The sequence below is a fragment of the Sciurus carolinensis genome, chromosome 12 (genome assembly GCF_902686445.1).
Source record: "Sciurus carolinensis chromosome 12, mSciCar1.2, whole genome shotgun sequence".
Classification (NCBI taxonomy): domain Eukaryota; kingdom Metazoa; phylum Chordata; class Mammalia; order Rodentia; family Sciuridae; genus Sciurus; species Sciurus carolinensis.
In genome coordinates this window covers 40,013,453-40,028,646 of record NC_062224.1, presented here as the reverse complement: position 1 = coordinate 40,028,646, position 15,194 = coordinate 40,013,453, and positions in this window count along the sequence as shown.

Here is a 15,194-nt window from a genome sequence, read left to right as displayed (position 1 = left end):
TATCCAACTGGTCTTAAGAGGAAGAATATGAAAGAATGTTTTTTGGGTTGGGCATCAAAATACTCTTTCTTGAACTAGGGGAAGATTTTAAAATGTATGATATGACAAAACATTAACAGAGACTCAGATACTCATAAATTACAGAAAAAATGTGAAATTAGGGTAAAGAGGAACTGTGTATTGGAGGAAAGTAAATATTCATTGTTTTTGAACTGCCAATCTCCTTGATTGGTAATTGGGAATGAAATATTTGTTTTATTGTCTTTAGTTGATTAATTCAAAAACTTTTAGACTGTATTTATTTCAGTGTAAAGAACTATGAAATGACTGAGTTAAAATAACTTTCTTAAAGAATTGAGAGAGTTAACTGGCTAAATGACCTATTTTCCCTTTAAAAATCTAACGAATTTTTATTCCCAGTTTATACATATGTGAAAGATATGACTTTTATAATTACTGTAACACAAATACTGCTCAACTTTGTACAATAACATTTCTCTTTTCTTTGGAATAAATGAAGCCTCAAAACCAGTGAACCATTTCCTGCTATGTGTTGTTCTTACAATTTCATTTACTTCAGATCCACTGCCAGTTTGAAAGCTCCTGTGCATAAAGCACTGCCAAGCTGGAAAGTATAATAAACTTTCTATAATATTCTTGGAAATGAAGACACTGAGAGCTCAGGGAGTCCAGCATTTATACATTTAAGTCAGGTATCGCAATCCTCCTAATCTCATGAGACAAGAAACCATGGGCTAAAGAAAGCTTTCTTCTGTTAAGGGTGAAATTTCACTTGGGTGAAAGTCTATCAATATCAAATGAATCTTCAGTGTAGAAGGTGGGGTTTGTGTTCAAGGGAGAATGAGAATACCTAAGTGGGTGTTATAAGTGTTATGAAGACAGAAAGAAAAAAAAAAAAAACAGACTGTGTTCAGAAACCACAAACTCTAACATTTTAGTTATATACATATATATACATATATACATATATATGTAATTGCATACATCTACATGAGCCAATACATTTTTCAGAGACAAATCTAAACTTTATTGCTTATTATGGTCACTAAAACTATTTGATCTTTTTGATAAAAAACCTCTGGTTTGGATACAGGAAATGAAAGGACATGGAAATGTTTATTCCTTATTATTAAAAGTAACTGGCATTTATTACAAATTTCTTACTAATTTGTACCCATTTTATTATGACTGTAAAATAATTCTACTAACTAGCCAAGTATGATTCAGGACTCTGAGGCTTTAGTTCAGACATAGAAAAACTGATTAAGTAAGTTTGGATTCCTTCCTGTTACAAGAAAATGTTAATGCCTGTGGCTAAGGTCAAAGTTAAAGCTACCAGGAGTGAAGGCTTAGATGTCCTCAGGACCTCTGAATCATAGTTTGGCTTTTATCCTGCCACTGTTGAAGGCAGTAGTCAAAAAGATACAAGCCAACAGTGTACTATTCTGGAAAAACCAGAAGTAAGAACTTTTTAAATCACAGACATCATGTGGTCTGAAAAAATTTAGTCTTCTATAGAACCACTATTTTCCTACTACTTTTTTGAGGAATGTCAAGTTTAATTCTGTTAAATCAAGATGCTTGTCCTTTTACTAAGTCAACTCTGTTTTTTTTTTTTTTTCTATCACCATCTATATCTACAGGTTTATGTTAAAACTGATAACAAGAAATCTGACAGCAAAATGGAGCTGTAGGGTCTGTTGGAAAGTCACTACTTTCCCCTATCTCCATCGTCCTTTCTTTCCCTTTTTCTTTCCTTCAAATGGCTTGGCTGCTGCAACATGAGACAAATAGTTGCGCTGTGTCTGCTCTCTGCATGAGGTGAGGTGAGGAGGGGAGCGGTGACTGCCAGGCACCAGATTGATGGTGTGTGGAAACACAGAGCCAGAACTGCTGGCAGCCAAGTGTTCCTCCGTGGGGATCCCACATAATACACTTTCCAGATTTCTGGGCCTCAGTCCAGCCACACACTTCTGTGCATGCAATTCTGACTTCACAAGAAAGGGACTGAAGGGATAGGTGAAGGCAAATGCCCATGTGAAGACTTGCTTACTTATTTACTGCTTTAGTAAATGTGTTGAACATATGTTACTTTAAGAAGCAGCCGTGGGAAGGAAGGCGATCTGACTACCTCTTTCCACAAAACCTCCCTCAGCCCCTTCAGGGGTGGATGATTAAAATTGGATGAAAACCAATCTAAAAGGGTGATATGTCTTCCAGGGCTGACAACCACTGAGGTAGGCTTATGTGAAGCAAAGAAACACCACTAGTAGTGTCTCTTCCACTCTCAAGCATACAGCCATGAGCAATTAGAATTCCAATTCTAAACCATCACCTCTTTAAATAACTGCTGTTTCCTGGAAACCCAGTCTTCCTGCATCATGCTTCACTTAGGATCTAAGTGATAGGATAGAGATAGTTAAACCAGATATAGATGCAAAAATCTACAACATAAGAGGTATGGAATAAATAGATGAGCCGACTTGTACAATGAGACTCAGAAGGAACATGGGAGGGAGGGAGTACAAACAGGGTAAAAAATTAAAGGATAATTTAATTCCTTTATAAAATAAAAGAAACCACAGAGAACCATACACCATCGCATGTTTTGTCCCAAACCCTCCTATAGACTAGAACTATACAACCAAGCAGCATGTTGGAGAGTTGTTTTATATACAGTCAAATTATTGTTGTTTTATATACAGTCAAATTATTATCCTTACAGTCAAATTATTTGAGAAACTTGGATATATAGGATGAAGATTGTCATTCTAGAATAAAGCACTAATGATTCTAGAAGTTTTTAGAACTTCTAAGATAAATCCCCACTTCTTGTTCACACATTTCTTGGTAGCTTCTAAGCATACTATTTGTCATCCTAATGTTTCAACATGAAGTATAAAGTAATGAATAATGAGACACTAATTATTTGAATAAAGACTCAACCAAAAAAGATAAGAGATAGATTAAAAATGACCTCAAAAGAAGCAAATGATCATGGAAAGCAAAAAGACTTAAATAGACAAAAAGCACTCTACAGTTAGAAAGTTTGAAATACTATGTGGGGAAAGAAAAATCCACAAGATTTAAAAAAAATATAAAACTCTAATTTAAAAAAGGAACCCTAGAATCTTAGAAATTTTTGGAAAAATGACTGGTAAAATAAAAAGCAATAGAAAATAAAATTATTAGTTATCTCTAAGAACTTAGGCTCAAAGTTCTAATCTAAGAAACTCAATATCTGACTAGCTAATTTTCAAGAAAAAGGGAGCAAGATTAAAAATACTGAAAGTATCAAAGAAATAATTGGACAATGTCACAAAACTGAAATAGGACATAGGTTTCCATATTTAAAGGATAATAAGAATTTGAGAAACACACCTAGAAAAATATCAATTATAAAAGAACTGAACATATCAAAACATGGTTTTAAAAGGTTTTATAGAGAAAGCAAAATGAAAAGTTTCCTATAGAGAACAAAATCAGTTTTGCATTTAAATTTTTCCAAAAGCAATATATCCTAGAAGAGAGAGGGTAGATTTAAAAAAAAAAAAACAGACAAGGGATATATTTAAGAAGTTAGAATAACCTAATATATATATTAATTAAGTTTTTATTAGATAAAAGGTTCATAAATTTTATTTCCCAAGCACCCTCCATGAGGAAGGTTTGTACTCCAGCAAAAAAAGTGTGGAAAACAAAAGAGAATGACAAGAAATTCTGAAACTATCAAAGACCAATTAAAAAGTCTTAGCTATTCTGGAGGCCTACAGATTAATCCTCTCAAATTTGAACTGGAAGCCAATTGCTTCCATGAGGAATGTTTACAGTTTAAGAACAGGGTATAGACAAAAAAAAGTTATGCTCTGTAAAAATAAGAAGATATTAGAATAAATGTTATTGATTTCATACATTAATAATAAAAACAGAAAGTAATCAAAATTCCAGGAAAAACAAAAACATGTCCAAGAAAGACATGTTTTGTGAAACAAAGTGGAACCTGGCTTATTGATATATAGGAACAAGATTAAGCCATTGATATATAGGAAAGACAAGGATATACAATTTTTTTGAGGTTTCTTTGGCATATGTCATGAGGGTTGTAACAGCAGTACTGTAGAGAAGGAAAGCTAGTAATAGCACACTACTTGGTTCATTGAACAATATTCACCTGTACATAATTATATAAACACTGCCTGCTGTCAATTATTTAAAATCAAGCATAATGAACTTAGTTTTACATATAAACCAGAAATAGAATGTAAAAGAATTTTGGAAGTAGGAGTTGAGTAGAGGGCAGGGTACACTCAGAAAGTTAATATTCTTACCTTAAACAGCAGCAAGTCAAAAAGATATTGTGGAATGTTATGTGGAATGTTCAAGATACAATTAATAGTTACAGTAGAATCTGTTTGAGGAATAAAATCAGTAATAAAACAATCAAAACATAGAAAAATGGGAAATTTGTTTCAGTAAAAAAAATTATTTTCTATTGCAAAAGTAATGTGATCATCACAAAAAGATAATTTTAGAAATATTAAAAATAATTGCCTTAAGGATCTGTTCTGTAATCGGACAATAGGGAAGATATCATTGCTTGTCTCAGTCATTTTTCACTATTTCAGCTTTGTATTACATAAGTTCTTATTTTCAAAAACATAATCACAAAGAGCAAGAGTGTTTACACATATGATTGAAGTTTAAATTTTAACATGACCAAGTTCAGTGGTTTTGTTCTTCATCCCATTATTCTAACACATACCAGCACACACATAAAACCTCCAAAGACATAAAATAAATATCTAGCCATATTAACACATGTAAATTTTTTCAGCTACTTAATTTATTTTTTTACTCTTGCCAACTTCACAGTTGTCAATCAACTGTAGAAACCTTCCAAATATTCCAACATCTGCCTTCCTATGATTGATTTCTTTCAATTTTAATGACTCCCAAAGGCAGCAATAGCATTTTTTTTCAGTCAACACTCATTTCAATATTTTGGCCATCTTATTAAGCACACACAACCCCCTTCCCCCCGAATCCAGTCTTTTTCCATAACACTTTCTTAACATCTTTGTCTCTTGAATAATATAATATAATAATGTATACATTTTCCTCTTACTTTGTAAGGAATGCCAGTAAAAACCCAAGTTATCTACTGGAATGACATTCAAAGTTTTTGTTGACAGGTTCTGGCACCATAAATTCTTTTTTTTTTTTTTTTTTTCTTTACTTTTACACACTGTGTTTTGATTCATTGTACACAAATGGAGTACATCATTTCATTTCCATGGTTGTGCACGATGTAGATTCATACCATTCATGTAATCATATATGTACATAGGGTAATGATGTCTGTCTCATTCCACCAGTTTTCATACCCCCTCATTTCCCTCTACATAATCTAAAGTTCTTAAGAAGGTAAAATATTAACTACATAATCACCTTTATAGTCTTAATTGAAAATTTGTACAATTATTTTCTGTTTTGATTTTTAACACATTCTAGATTATTTAGGTTTGTCTTGGATGTTTTCTTTTTATGACTTTTAGCTAGGTCAGATTTATACTTGGAATGTTGCTTCTAAATTACTGTCAGTTATCAAAAGTGTTTTTGATATGTCCTTTTTTTTATGGAAAACTGTCTTGAAAGTCAAAAGGAAAAGGAAAAAAAAACAGCACAGACTGGTCTGGATTGTTTTTCTGTTGCTTATTATGACTAATTATCTCAAAGTTTTACTTTCATTCAATAGCAAAGAATGATTTTATTCTCTAGCCTATGAGTTTTACTTTCTCCACTACTTTTAAAATAAGTAATACATCCTAAGAGCTATCATTGCTTTCCATGTCAATTAAGAGAAGGCATTTTATTGTCTAATTATAGAGTAGATATGATTAATTTTTTTTCTCCTTCAGGGGTATTTTGATTAATCTTTAATTAATCTGAAATATACCATAATTTTGTTACTTTAGTACACTGCATATTAATAGAAAACAAATTTGCATCCAAAGTAGACTGTGAACTGTCCATTGTTCTCCTGACTCAAGTGTTGAAACTTAATTATTTTTCCTTCTCACAATTTTTATTAACTGCTAGACTTTTTTCACATTTTATTTAAAACACCATACTTCATTTTAGGTGACTGGGGGGTGGGCTTCTTCTCCCCCCTATGGATTTTTGAAAAATAATATCTTATATAAAATACACATGAAGAAAGAAGATAGTTTGATGTCAGTGTGTTGGGTGCATGAGAGAAAGGCTAAGACTTTCAGTTTTCTTTGTACACCTTGTATAAATGATATTCAATTAATGCTATCTCTTCTGTGGATTATAGCAACAGACTTCTAAATAGCTTTCCTAGTGCCAGTTTTATTCCAAACATGGCTTATCCAGCTCACACACTGTTGCTAAGTCAATTCTTTGAAAGACAAAAACAATTATGCCACACTACTAAGTAAAAATTCGTCAGCACCCAGTGCCAATGGAACCAATTCCAATTTCCCTAGCAAACATAAAGTCCCTGCACCATCCCCTCCCAACTGCTTCCTATCTTCCCTCTTCCACTTCACAGATTTTTTCAAAAGTCCTGTTTGTGCTTTTGCCATTATTATGCGAGACTATTATGTGCACTATTTTGCACACTGAAATCCTCCATTTTCTGTTTAAGTTCATTCTCTACTGAAATGTGACTGATGGTCTTCTTGTCAATAAACTGAATGAGTGTTTTTCCTTCCTACAGCACTTTCTGCTGCTTCTGACTTTATTGACTAAATGTCATCTTATTTTTCTCCTGCGTTTTTAGATGTTTTTCCCCATCTCTTTCAGGTTTTTTTTTTTTTTTTTTTTTTTTTGGCAGTACTGGGGATCGAACTCAGGGCCTTGTGCTTGCAAGGCAAGCACTCTACCAGCTGAGCTATCTCCCCAGCCTCTTTCAGGTTTATCATGCTCCAAATGACTATTAAAAGTCAGGAGCCCCTTAAGGTTTAATGTTAAACTCTCTGCTTATCTTATTCTGTTGCTAGTCCTACGTGAATGTATTCACATATCCAATAAGAAGAATGTGTGTGTGTGTGTGTGTGTGTGTGTGTGTTTGGGTGTGTGTGTGTAATCAAAGAATATATCTATATCTATATTTATATCTATATCTATATATATCTTACAAATCAATATTGGCCTACTAAGTCATTGCATGGAGTCCTGGATCTTATGAATCAAGCAGTCCACTTGACACATATCCTTGGATGGCTCAAAAAATCCTGTCTCAATTTGCCCACAACCAAAATAATGAAATGCTTCTCAAAACCTTATCTACTCAGTAAATGTTACACTTGCTATCACATTATAAGAGGCAAGATGCTTTGCATTCAAGCTTGATACTTTCTCTTCTCATTCCCTAATCTCTTATCCAATAAATTAAGAATTTTTAAAGAATCATGCACAACTACCTATCCATGGTTTTCCAATCTGCAGGCCCCAAGCCATTAGTAAGTTTAAAAATCAATTAAGTAGAACTGTACTATCAAAGATAAACAAAGCCCAACACTACATGGTAATGATGCATAGGATTGCAGTGGGGGAAATAGTTCAAAGTGAACTAAGCTCAACTTTAATTTGAGATAATGAAGAAATAGGAAGAGAGTTGAGTAGGGCTCAGAAGAATTAAAGAAGTGAAGAATGAGAAACTAGGAAAGGAGGCAACCCATGTGAAACCCATCTGGATTGTTAACTAGTACTTCTCAAAGTTAGCTCCCACCTTACTATAGAAACTGGTAGACAAAGGCTTTATCTTCAGGTGTTTGCTGGACAAATTAAAAAGTATTTTGGTAACTTGAGAAGTTTTCTCAGGCAGTTATTTTACCAAAGGATTATCTAACCTACATGAATTTGAAAGATTCAAGTCAACTCCCTTACTTCTGTAAGTTCAGAAAAATTCGAATTATGTAAGTGCTTATTTCTCCCTAAGTTAATTAAGCTAGAACTTTTCCAAGGAATTTTACAAATAAATTTGGCAATTCTATCTAGGCATTATCATATGGGAAATAATACATCATAGGAAAATATCATATAATACAAAGACACACATATACATATAAATAACCACACAGATGCAAAGAGATTTTTTGGTTTCCATTTAAAATTTTTTAGCTTAGTTAAGGATGCCTACTTAATATGAGGACTAATGATTTTTACTAATATTTTTGAAGGAGACTTTTAAGACATTTTGTCCTGATATGTAATCTTAGGGAAGCCGTGAATCGTATTTTAGATAAGGCAATGAGAGGACATTAGCAGCTGTCTGGATGTCTCTAAAACCTCATCTGAGTGGACAAAATAACTAACTTGTTTCCAAATAACCTTTTTGCATTAAAGCCTTAAATGGTTGATTTTTGGGTTCCCAGAGTCCCTTGATTACTCCTGATGAAAGAGGGAACCTAAAGGTCCAGTAACTTTAGGAAGCTAAGGAACTGAAGCAACTGGGGAAATGAATGTATGGCAAAGGTTAACTGACTGGTGGAAGAGGTAGGAGCTTGAAGGAGGACATATCAAAGGAAGTCAGGGAGCTAAAGGAGAGATCTTACTATTTTTGGACAGTAAGAGGAAGGAGGGGAAGTAATGGCAATGGGGAGGGAGATGCCTTTGAGAATCCACTTGGGGGAGATTTTAGGCTCTTCTAATAAACCATTGAAGTTCCAAGTTACCCCCAAGTAACATCAAGCCACCAAGGAAAAAGCAGACAGAGAAGTAGTGCCTTATCCACACATAGTAAAGTTCCAAAAGGGGTTTCTGTCCAAGTTCCCTTGGAAGGAGTAGCATCAAACAGAGAGAACAAAAGAGAACTCATAAAGAGCCAGGAGGAATTTTTTTTCCATCCCAAGAGTCAGGAAATAAACCCTATTCAAAATAAGGAGCCAGAAAGCAAAACTTCCAACCCAGGAGGTACCTTTCAAAAGAAGTATTGGACTTCAACCCAGTGTTAGATGGCATACTCAGAATCATAAGAACTGAGATCTGTCCACACCATGCATCAATGGGCATTTGTCTACAACATTAAATCACCACTAGATACCCAAAAGAACAAGCCAACTGGAAATGAGAAAAAGGTCTCTTTCCATACTGAAAGGCCTGGTAGTTGTGGCTAAAAGGTTGATGGGGAACCATCAGTTCTTTCTTTTAATGAAAATGAATACAGTAGAGTAAAATGGAAAAAGATCAGTCACATTGCATGTCACACATTTTAAGACATAAAATATTTATTTTCATTAGAGATTCACATGTTTGTGATTATTTCCTTCTCTTCCTATGCATGCACATGCAGGGTTGAAATGTGAATATTATTTCTGAAATCTACACCATGATCAAAAAGTTTTCTTTCTCTTTTCCATACCTCTATCACTACCAACATAGTCCAAGTTGCTATAAAATCTCTTAATCCAACCTATAACTAATTGGTTCACACTATAATTTCAGCACAGTGCCAAGGACAATACAATTCACTCAATTAATATCAACAAATTGTTCTAATTTTAGCCTTTCAACCTTATATCCTACTGGTCTTTTCCATAAGCTATAACTCAATCACATCCAACTTTTCTCCATTCTGTAAATATTCTTCTCACAATTTGCCTGATCTATGGTATTACCCTTGTTTTCAATGCTAGATTCCCCTTCTCACATGATTACAATCTTTGAGATTTGTCTTGCTTGCCATTGTATCTGTTGAATCACACAATGCCTGGCAGATAATAAGTACTTCATAGATAGCTTTTTAGAGTGTGGATGAATGAATAGAAATATGAACACATTGCTGTTGGAAAATTGACACATTTAAAGAAAGTCATAACTATTTAATTGGCTACACAATGAAACAACTAGTGGTTTGAAAATCAGTCTCTTGTTTAAAATAGTTTGCTTCGAAAGTGGTTTGTATGTTTGCTATATCTACACTTGAAATTAAAAACTCATGCTTATTTTGAAAAACAAACCGATTTGCTAAATAACTCAGTGGAAAATCTTATGCATACACAGAGTACTTGCTCATATGATTTTAAAACTGTTTTATGCCAAATTCTTAATGTTTTTTTAACTTTCCAAATACAATGAAATGTGTGTCTTATTTAAAAGGTTTTGATTCACCATTAAATATTCTACCATTTCCATTTTACCTATATTCTCCACCACTATTTTTTCTCTTTGTCAAAACCATTACATTAACCTTCACTTTTTAATAATTTTAATGCTGAGGTTTTGTAACATAATTTTAACATTGGAAGCACATGGTATTCTAGACATTATGATTTTTCTACATTAAAGAGAGAATAAACTATTCCAAACAATTTCTGCTTTTAGTGTAGTTTAAAGCAACTTTCCTGGATCCCAGCATTCAAAGATACTTATTGCCAAGTTTGATGTCACTTAAACTGCATGGATTTAAGACTTTGAAATAGATTCAAATCTTCGCCTAGCGAAATATGCTTCTTTTGCTCTTTTAAGAATTTGCTTTATGTTAAAATTCAACTACAACTATAAGAGAGTTGAGAAATATTCCTGAACATTAATCAACCTTACACAGCCATGGTTTTTAAGTTAATTATAAAGAAATTAGACTATTATAAATGGATTTTTCCCAGGAATCTATCCAGATTTAAGAACCACTAGTACATATATTTTTCAGTGATAGTACTCAAGTCATCTTTAGAAGTCTATCAAAACAGAATAAATTCTCTTGTGTAACACTCAACTTTTAGTGTGTCTATTGTGACAAATGCAGTGATTCTAGCTAAAGTGAACCTCAGCCTCTTTTGAAAAATATGCAAACTCACCAATTCTCTGGTGAAATTTAAAATGCCTCAATTTAGCACTTTAGATATTCTCCCACTCTGTAGTAAAACTTTCCTGTCTTTATGCTGGATCATGCTGCTATATTTGTGCCTAAATTGTGCCATTTCCCAATTTGACTTCCCAAGGGCCTTTAGTTTTGTTTTGCTTTTTGTTCCTTAGTAAGGTTTGATTACCACACTCCTGTGAAAACTTATCCAATGACTCTCTAAAGCCTCCATATTAATTTTGAAATTCCTTACAAGATATGCAAGGTTTTTGATAATTTGATCCCAAATTCTTCTCATTAATCTTTATCATACTTTCTCTGTTACCTTCAACCCTGATCTTGTTCATGTCCCACAATAGCTTGCCCTCTGATATTGCATGGGGTCTATTTGGAATGACCTCACCTCCTTTCCACAGTGTACATCCTCCTTATTTTGCAAGGTCAGTGAATATATCGCTTCTTTCTAGATTTTTCTGTCCTTCTCCAGAAGTCAGTATCAGTAGTCACTGTGCCTTTCTCTGCTTTCCCACATTGTTAACAAATCTTTTATTGAATTATCATTTCATTGTATGCTACTTATTGAATTGGTTTACCTTACAATAATGCATTCATGAGGGTAGAAAATTTCTTTTATTCATTTTATACCTAACACATTATATTACTCATTGTTAATAAGTAATACATTTTTGGTGACTTGAATTCTATGAGAAAACAAGAAAAAAATGTCTGGGCTTGAGAATTACACAGTAATAGTAACATTTCTTATGTTGCAAAACTTCTTGAATATACATGAGTGGATAATATGTGTCTGATATCTGGGATGATTTGGAATAAATTAATTTTCTAATTGTTTCTTTGTTCTGTTTGGTTTGTTCATCAATTTTCAGTCCTCAGCAAGGAGAAGGAAAAGACTTTCACCCCTACAACAAATGAACAAATAGGAGACAAATGGGATTTGTTAATATTGAAATCTATTAAAAAATCAAGATACATTTTTACTATTTGTGATAATAACAAAATGAAATAAGTTGTGTTCCTAGGGTTTATTGATAAATTAAACACATTATTACCACTTTAGTTTCCCATGTCATCTCTTTAAATGAATTGTATTACTTTAAAATTATCATTACACTTTTACATTAAAAGGGCAATAAAAGTACTTTCAATGCAATTAAGTATTTTTCCATTGCAATGGCAAGTATAAAAAATAGTTTTTCATTCACAACAGGGTGTGTGGCACAGACCTTTAATATAGCCAAAGTCACTAATAAGTTAAAAATACTGTATTCTAAAATCAGTAGGAAAAAATGAAAATGCATATCTTCTTTTCTTTGTCCAGCATGTTTGAGTATTAGTTTTGAAGAAGATTTATAACAAGTTGTAAATGATGTGTGAAATGAATCAGCTCTGCTCTGCATATAAGCAGAAACTATAAAGTTACTTATGCAAATATAGTTTTGTTGTGTTAATTGCTATAGGCCTCAGTTCACATATGGCAGAAAGATAACCAAAGATAGATAACTTAGACATTTGTTTTTTAACCCAATCTGCCAATCAGATGTCAAAGTAAACTCTCTTGTATTTGGCATCTGTGTTTTCTTCTTTTACAACTGACTGGGACTGAGTGGTAGGGGTGAATTTTACAAAGATTTGATGCACACACATACAAACTAATCCTCATAATACTACCTACATATTATGTTCATCATTGTCTGTTAATTATATACTTAAATTAACTTGTAATCTCCAATGATTTTGTGAGATAGGGATTATTATTGTTGTTAATTCCAAAGATGAGGAAATTGAAGTTTGAAAAAGCTGAATAATGTGGAAAGAAAAAAATAATCATTTGCAAAGTCAACGTTCAGTCCCAGGAATTTTGTTTCTAGAAGATAGTCTCTTCATTGCTAGCACATATGGTTTTAGCTGTTTCTGCAGGTTTTCAACTCAAGGGTGGGTAGGAGCAGTGGATGGAGACAAATCCTGTTCTGTTCATTCATATCTACCATTTGTTAGCAAATTGATTGTGGAAAACACTACTTCGCTTAAATAAATGAACTCTGCTCGGGCTCTCTTTGGAGCACTCCGCACATGTAAAGCAGTCCCTAGCTTGCATCAAGGTTTGGGACTTCCATAGAAACTGCACATCTGTTTCTCTAAAGTAACAGTGCCTTCAAACAGTTTGCACAACCTACAAAACATCTTTTGCTCAACACTCAGCCTATATTTTAAGTTAGTTTACCTGAATAACACTCAAATTTGATGATGCTCACACATTAAAGGACAGAAAAAGCTGATTTCCCCTCTTTACCCCTTTTTGCAGCCTGATGAGCAAAGGGCAATTGCTCATCACACTTTCTTGATTACCTTTTTTAACCTCCTAAGCAGTGCCTCTCTTTACCATTTGATTTAAATTCTTCCCTGTCACTTCCACCCAATACATACTGTTTTGCTAAGCTTCAAAAAAGAAAAGAAAATCTTGAAAGCTACTACATGCTAGCAAATACCACATATTTTATTTGAATAAATCAAGTATTTGAGAGCTTGTTTCTTGACTGAATAACAAATAAACTAGTAGTAGAGCCCAACTGCCATTCAGGCCAAAATAAATCCCAAATCCATTTATTTTTCACAATCACACTACAAGTTACCTTCTAGGTGGAGTCTGTTTATTTTAAAAACTGAAATATTTATAGATCACATTTATTTTTCCTATCAAAAAGAAAAGGGTCCTGTTGTCCTTCGGGGAAAATGAATATTCCTTTCATTCAGATTTGCTCCTTTTGTGGAATAACATGCAATAGACAATTGACACTGACTTTTACGCATTAACATGTTATTATCTGGGAATATTTAGCTTTCAATAACCCAAAGTCATTTTTCTAATCTTTTGTTTCACATATTTTACAATAAGTTTACAAAGTGTCTTCTGACTGCATTTTTGTAGAAAAAAATATTTCAAGATAAAGCAATTCCTCCTATATTATAGAAGATTACTGAAACAAGTCATTGGAATTTTTTTTTTTTAATTGTAATTGGAACTGCAAAGGAGTGAAGGAAAGTAGTGGTTGTCCTCTCTACTAAGTTATTGCTGTAGGGTGGAACATTCCACTTGACATGGAAACAAAGACATCATAAAAATGTAGTGCTTGCCTTTCCCTACCATAGTCCTTTCCTTCCTCTTGGCTTTTTAAACTCCATTTCTCTTTTGGGGTTACAAAAGGAAAAAAGTGAAGCCAGAGGCATTTTCAATGTTGGTATTTTCCCACAATGGTCTAGGTACACAAATATCAAGCTACTGTTTTTAGTTGGTTCCCGGTGCCTAGAGGTACCACAAAAATGAAGGCCTTCACATTGCATCTGATAGAGAAGGCTCACTGTCCATCTCTGTAGTGAACCTTTTCCACAATTAATGAACACAAATCTGTGGCCAAGGTTTCTCCAGTAAACACATGAGCCTGGAGACGTATGTCACAGTGATAAACTTGCTTCTCCCTACTATGCTATCTAGATAATTAAATTCAAACATAAATAATTAAATTCAAATTATTAACATCTTAGTTAATAATCAACAAGAACTCAACTTTCTATGGTTCTCAGATAATGTTTACATTTATGAAGGGACATCTACCTAAATTCAAAAGAGTAAATAATGGTAGAGATTGTACAGGAGGCTAAAGCAACTTTGTCATTTTCAACTTTGCATACCTTTAGACAGGATCTTATTAAGTTGCTCAGGGCCTTCCTAAGTTGCTGAGGATGGATTTGAACTTGTGATCCTCCTGCCTCAATCTTTTAGCTGCAGGGATTACAGTTGTGCACCAGCTACAACTTTTCATACTATTAACAAGAGAATTGATTTTAGGAGGTAATGGTGTTCATATGCATTCAGCGCATATATGGAATTCAATTTCATAGCTACTAAAACATTTTTAAAAGTAATCCATTCTTTCTTATAGCACTCAATATTTTCAATCTCCTATGAGAAACTGAATCAAAATTATCAATTTTGTGAAAGGTAGGAAAGTGGTAACATTGGGATTATAGTAGTAATGGTTGCTATTACCTTCATTATATCATTTGCCTCTTCTTTAAAGACTGATAAGATGCTGTACTTTTCTAGTCAGGTGTACTCTTTATCATAGCTATATATAAGACTCAAAGGTAAAGTGATATGGCACTTCATAAGATCGCACATTAATAACACACAAGTAAAAACACCTGAAACTATATTTCTAACCAATAATATTTGTTTTAAATTATCACTTCAATAAGTTTTTATTTACGGTTCTTTTAAAATCATGTGCTTAAAATATCTCAAGCATGTGCCAAAATACAAAGATCG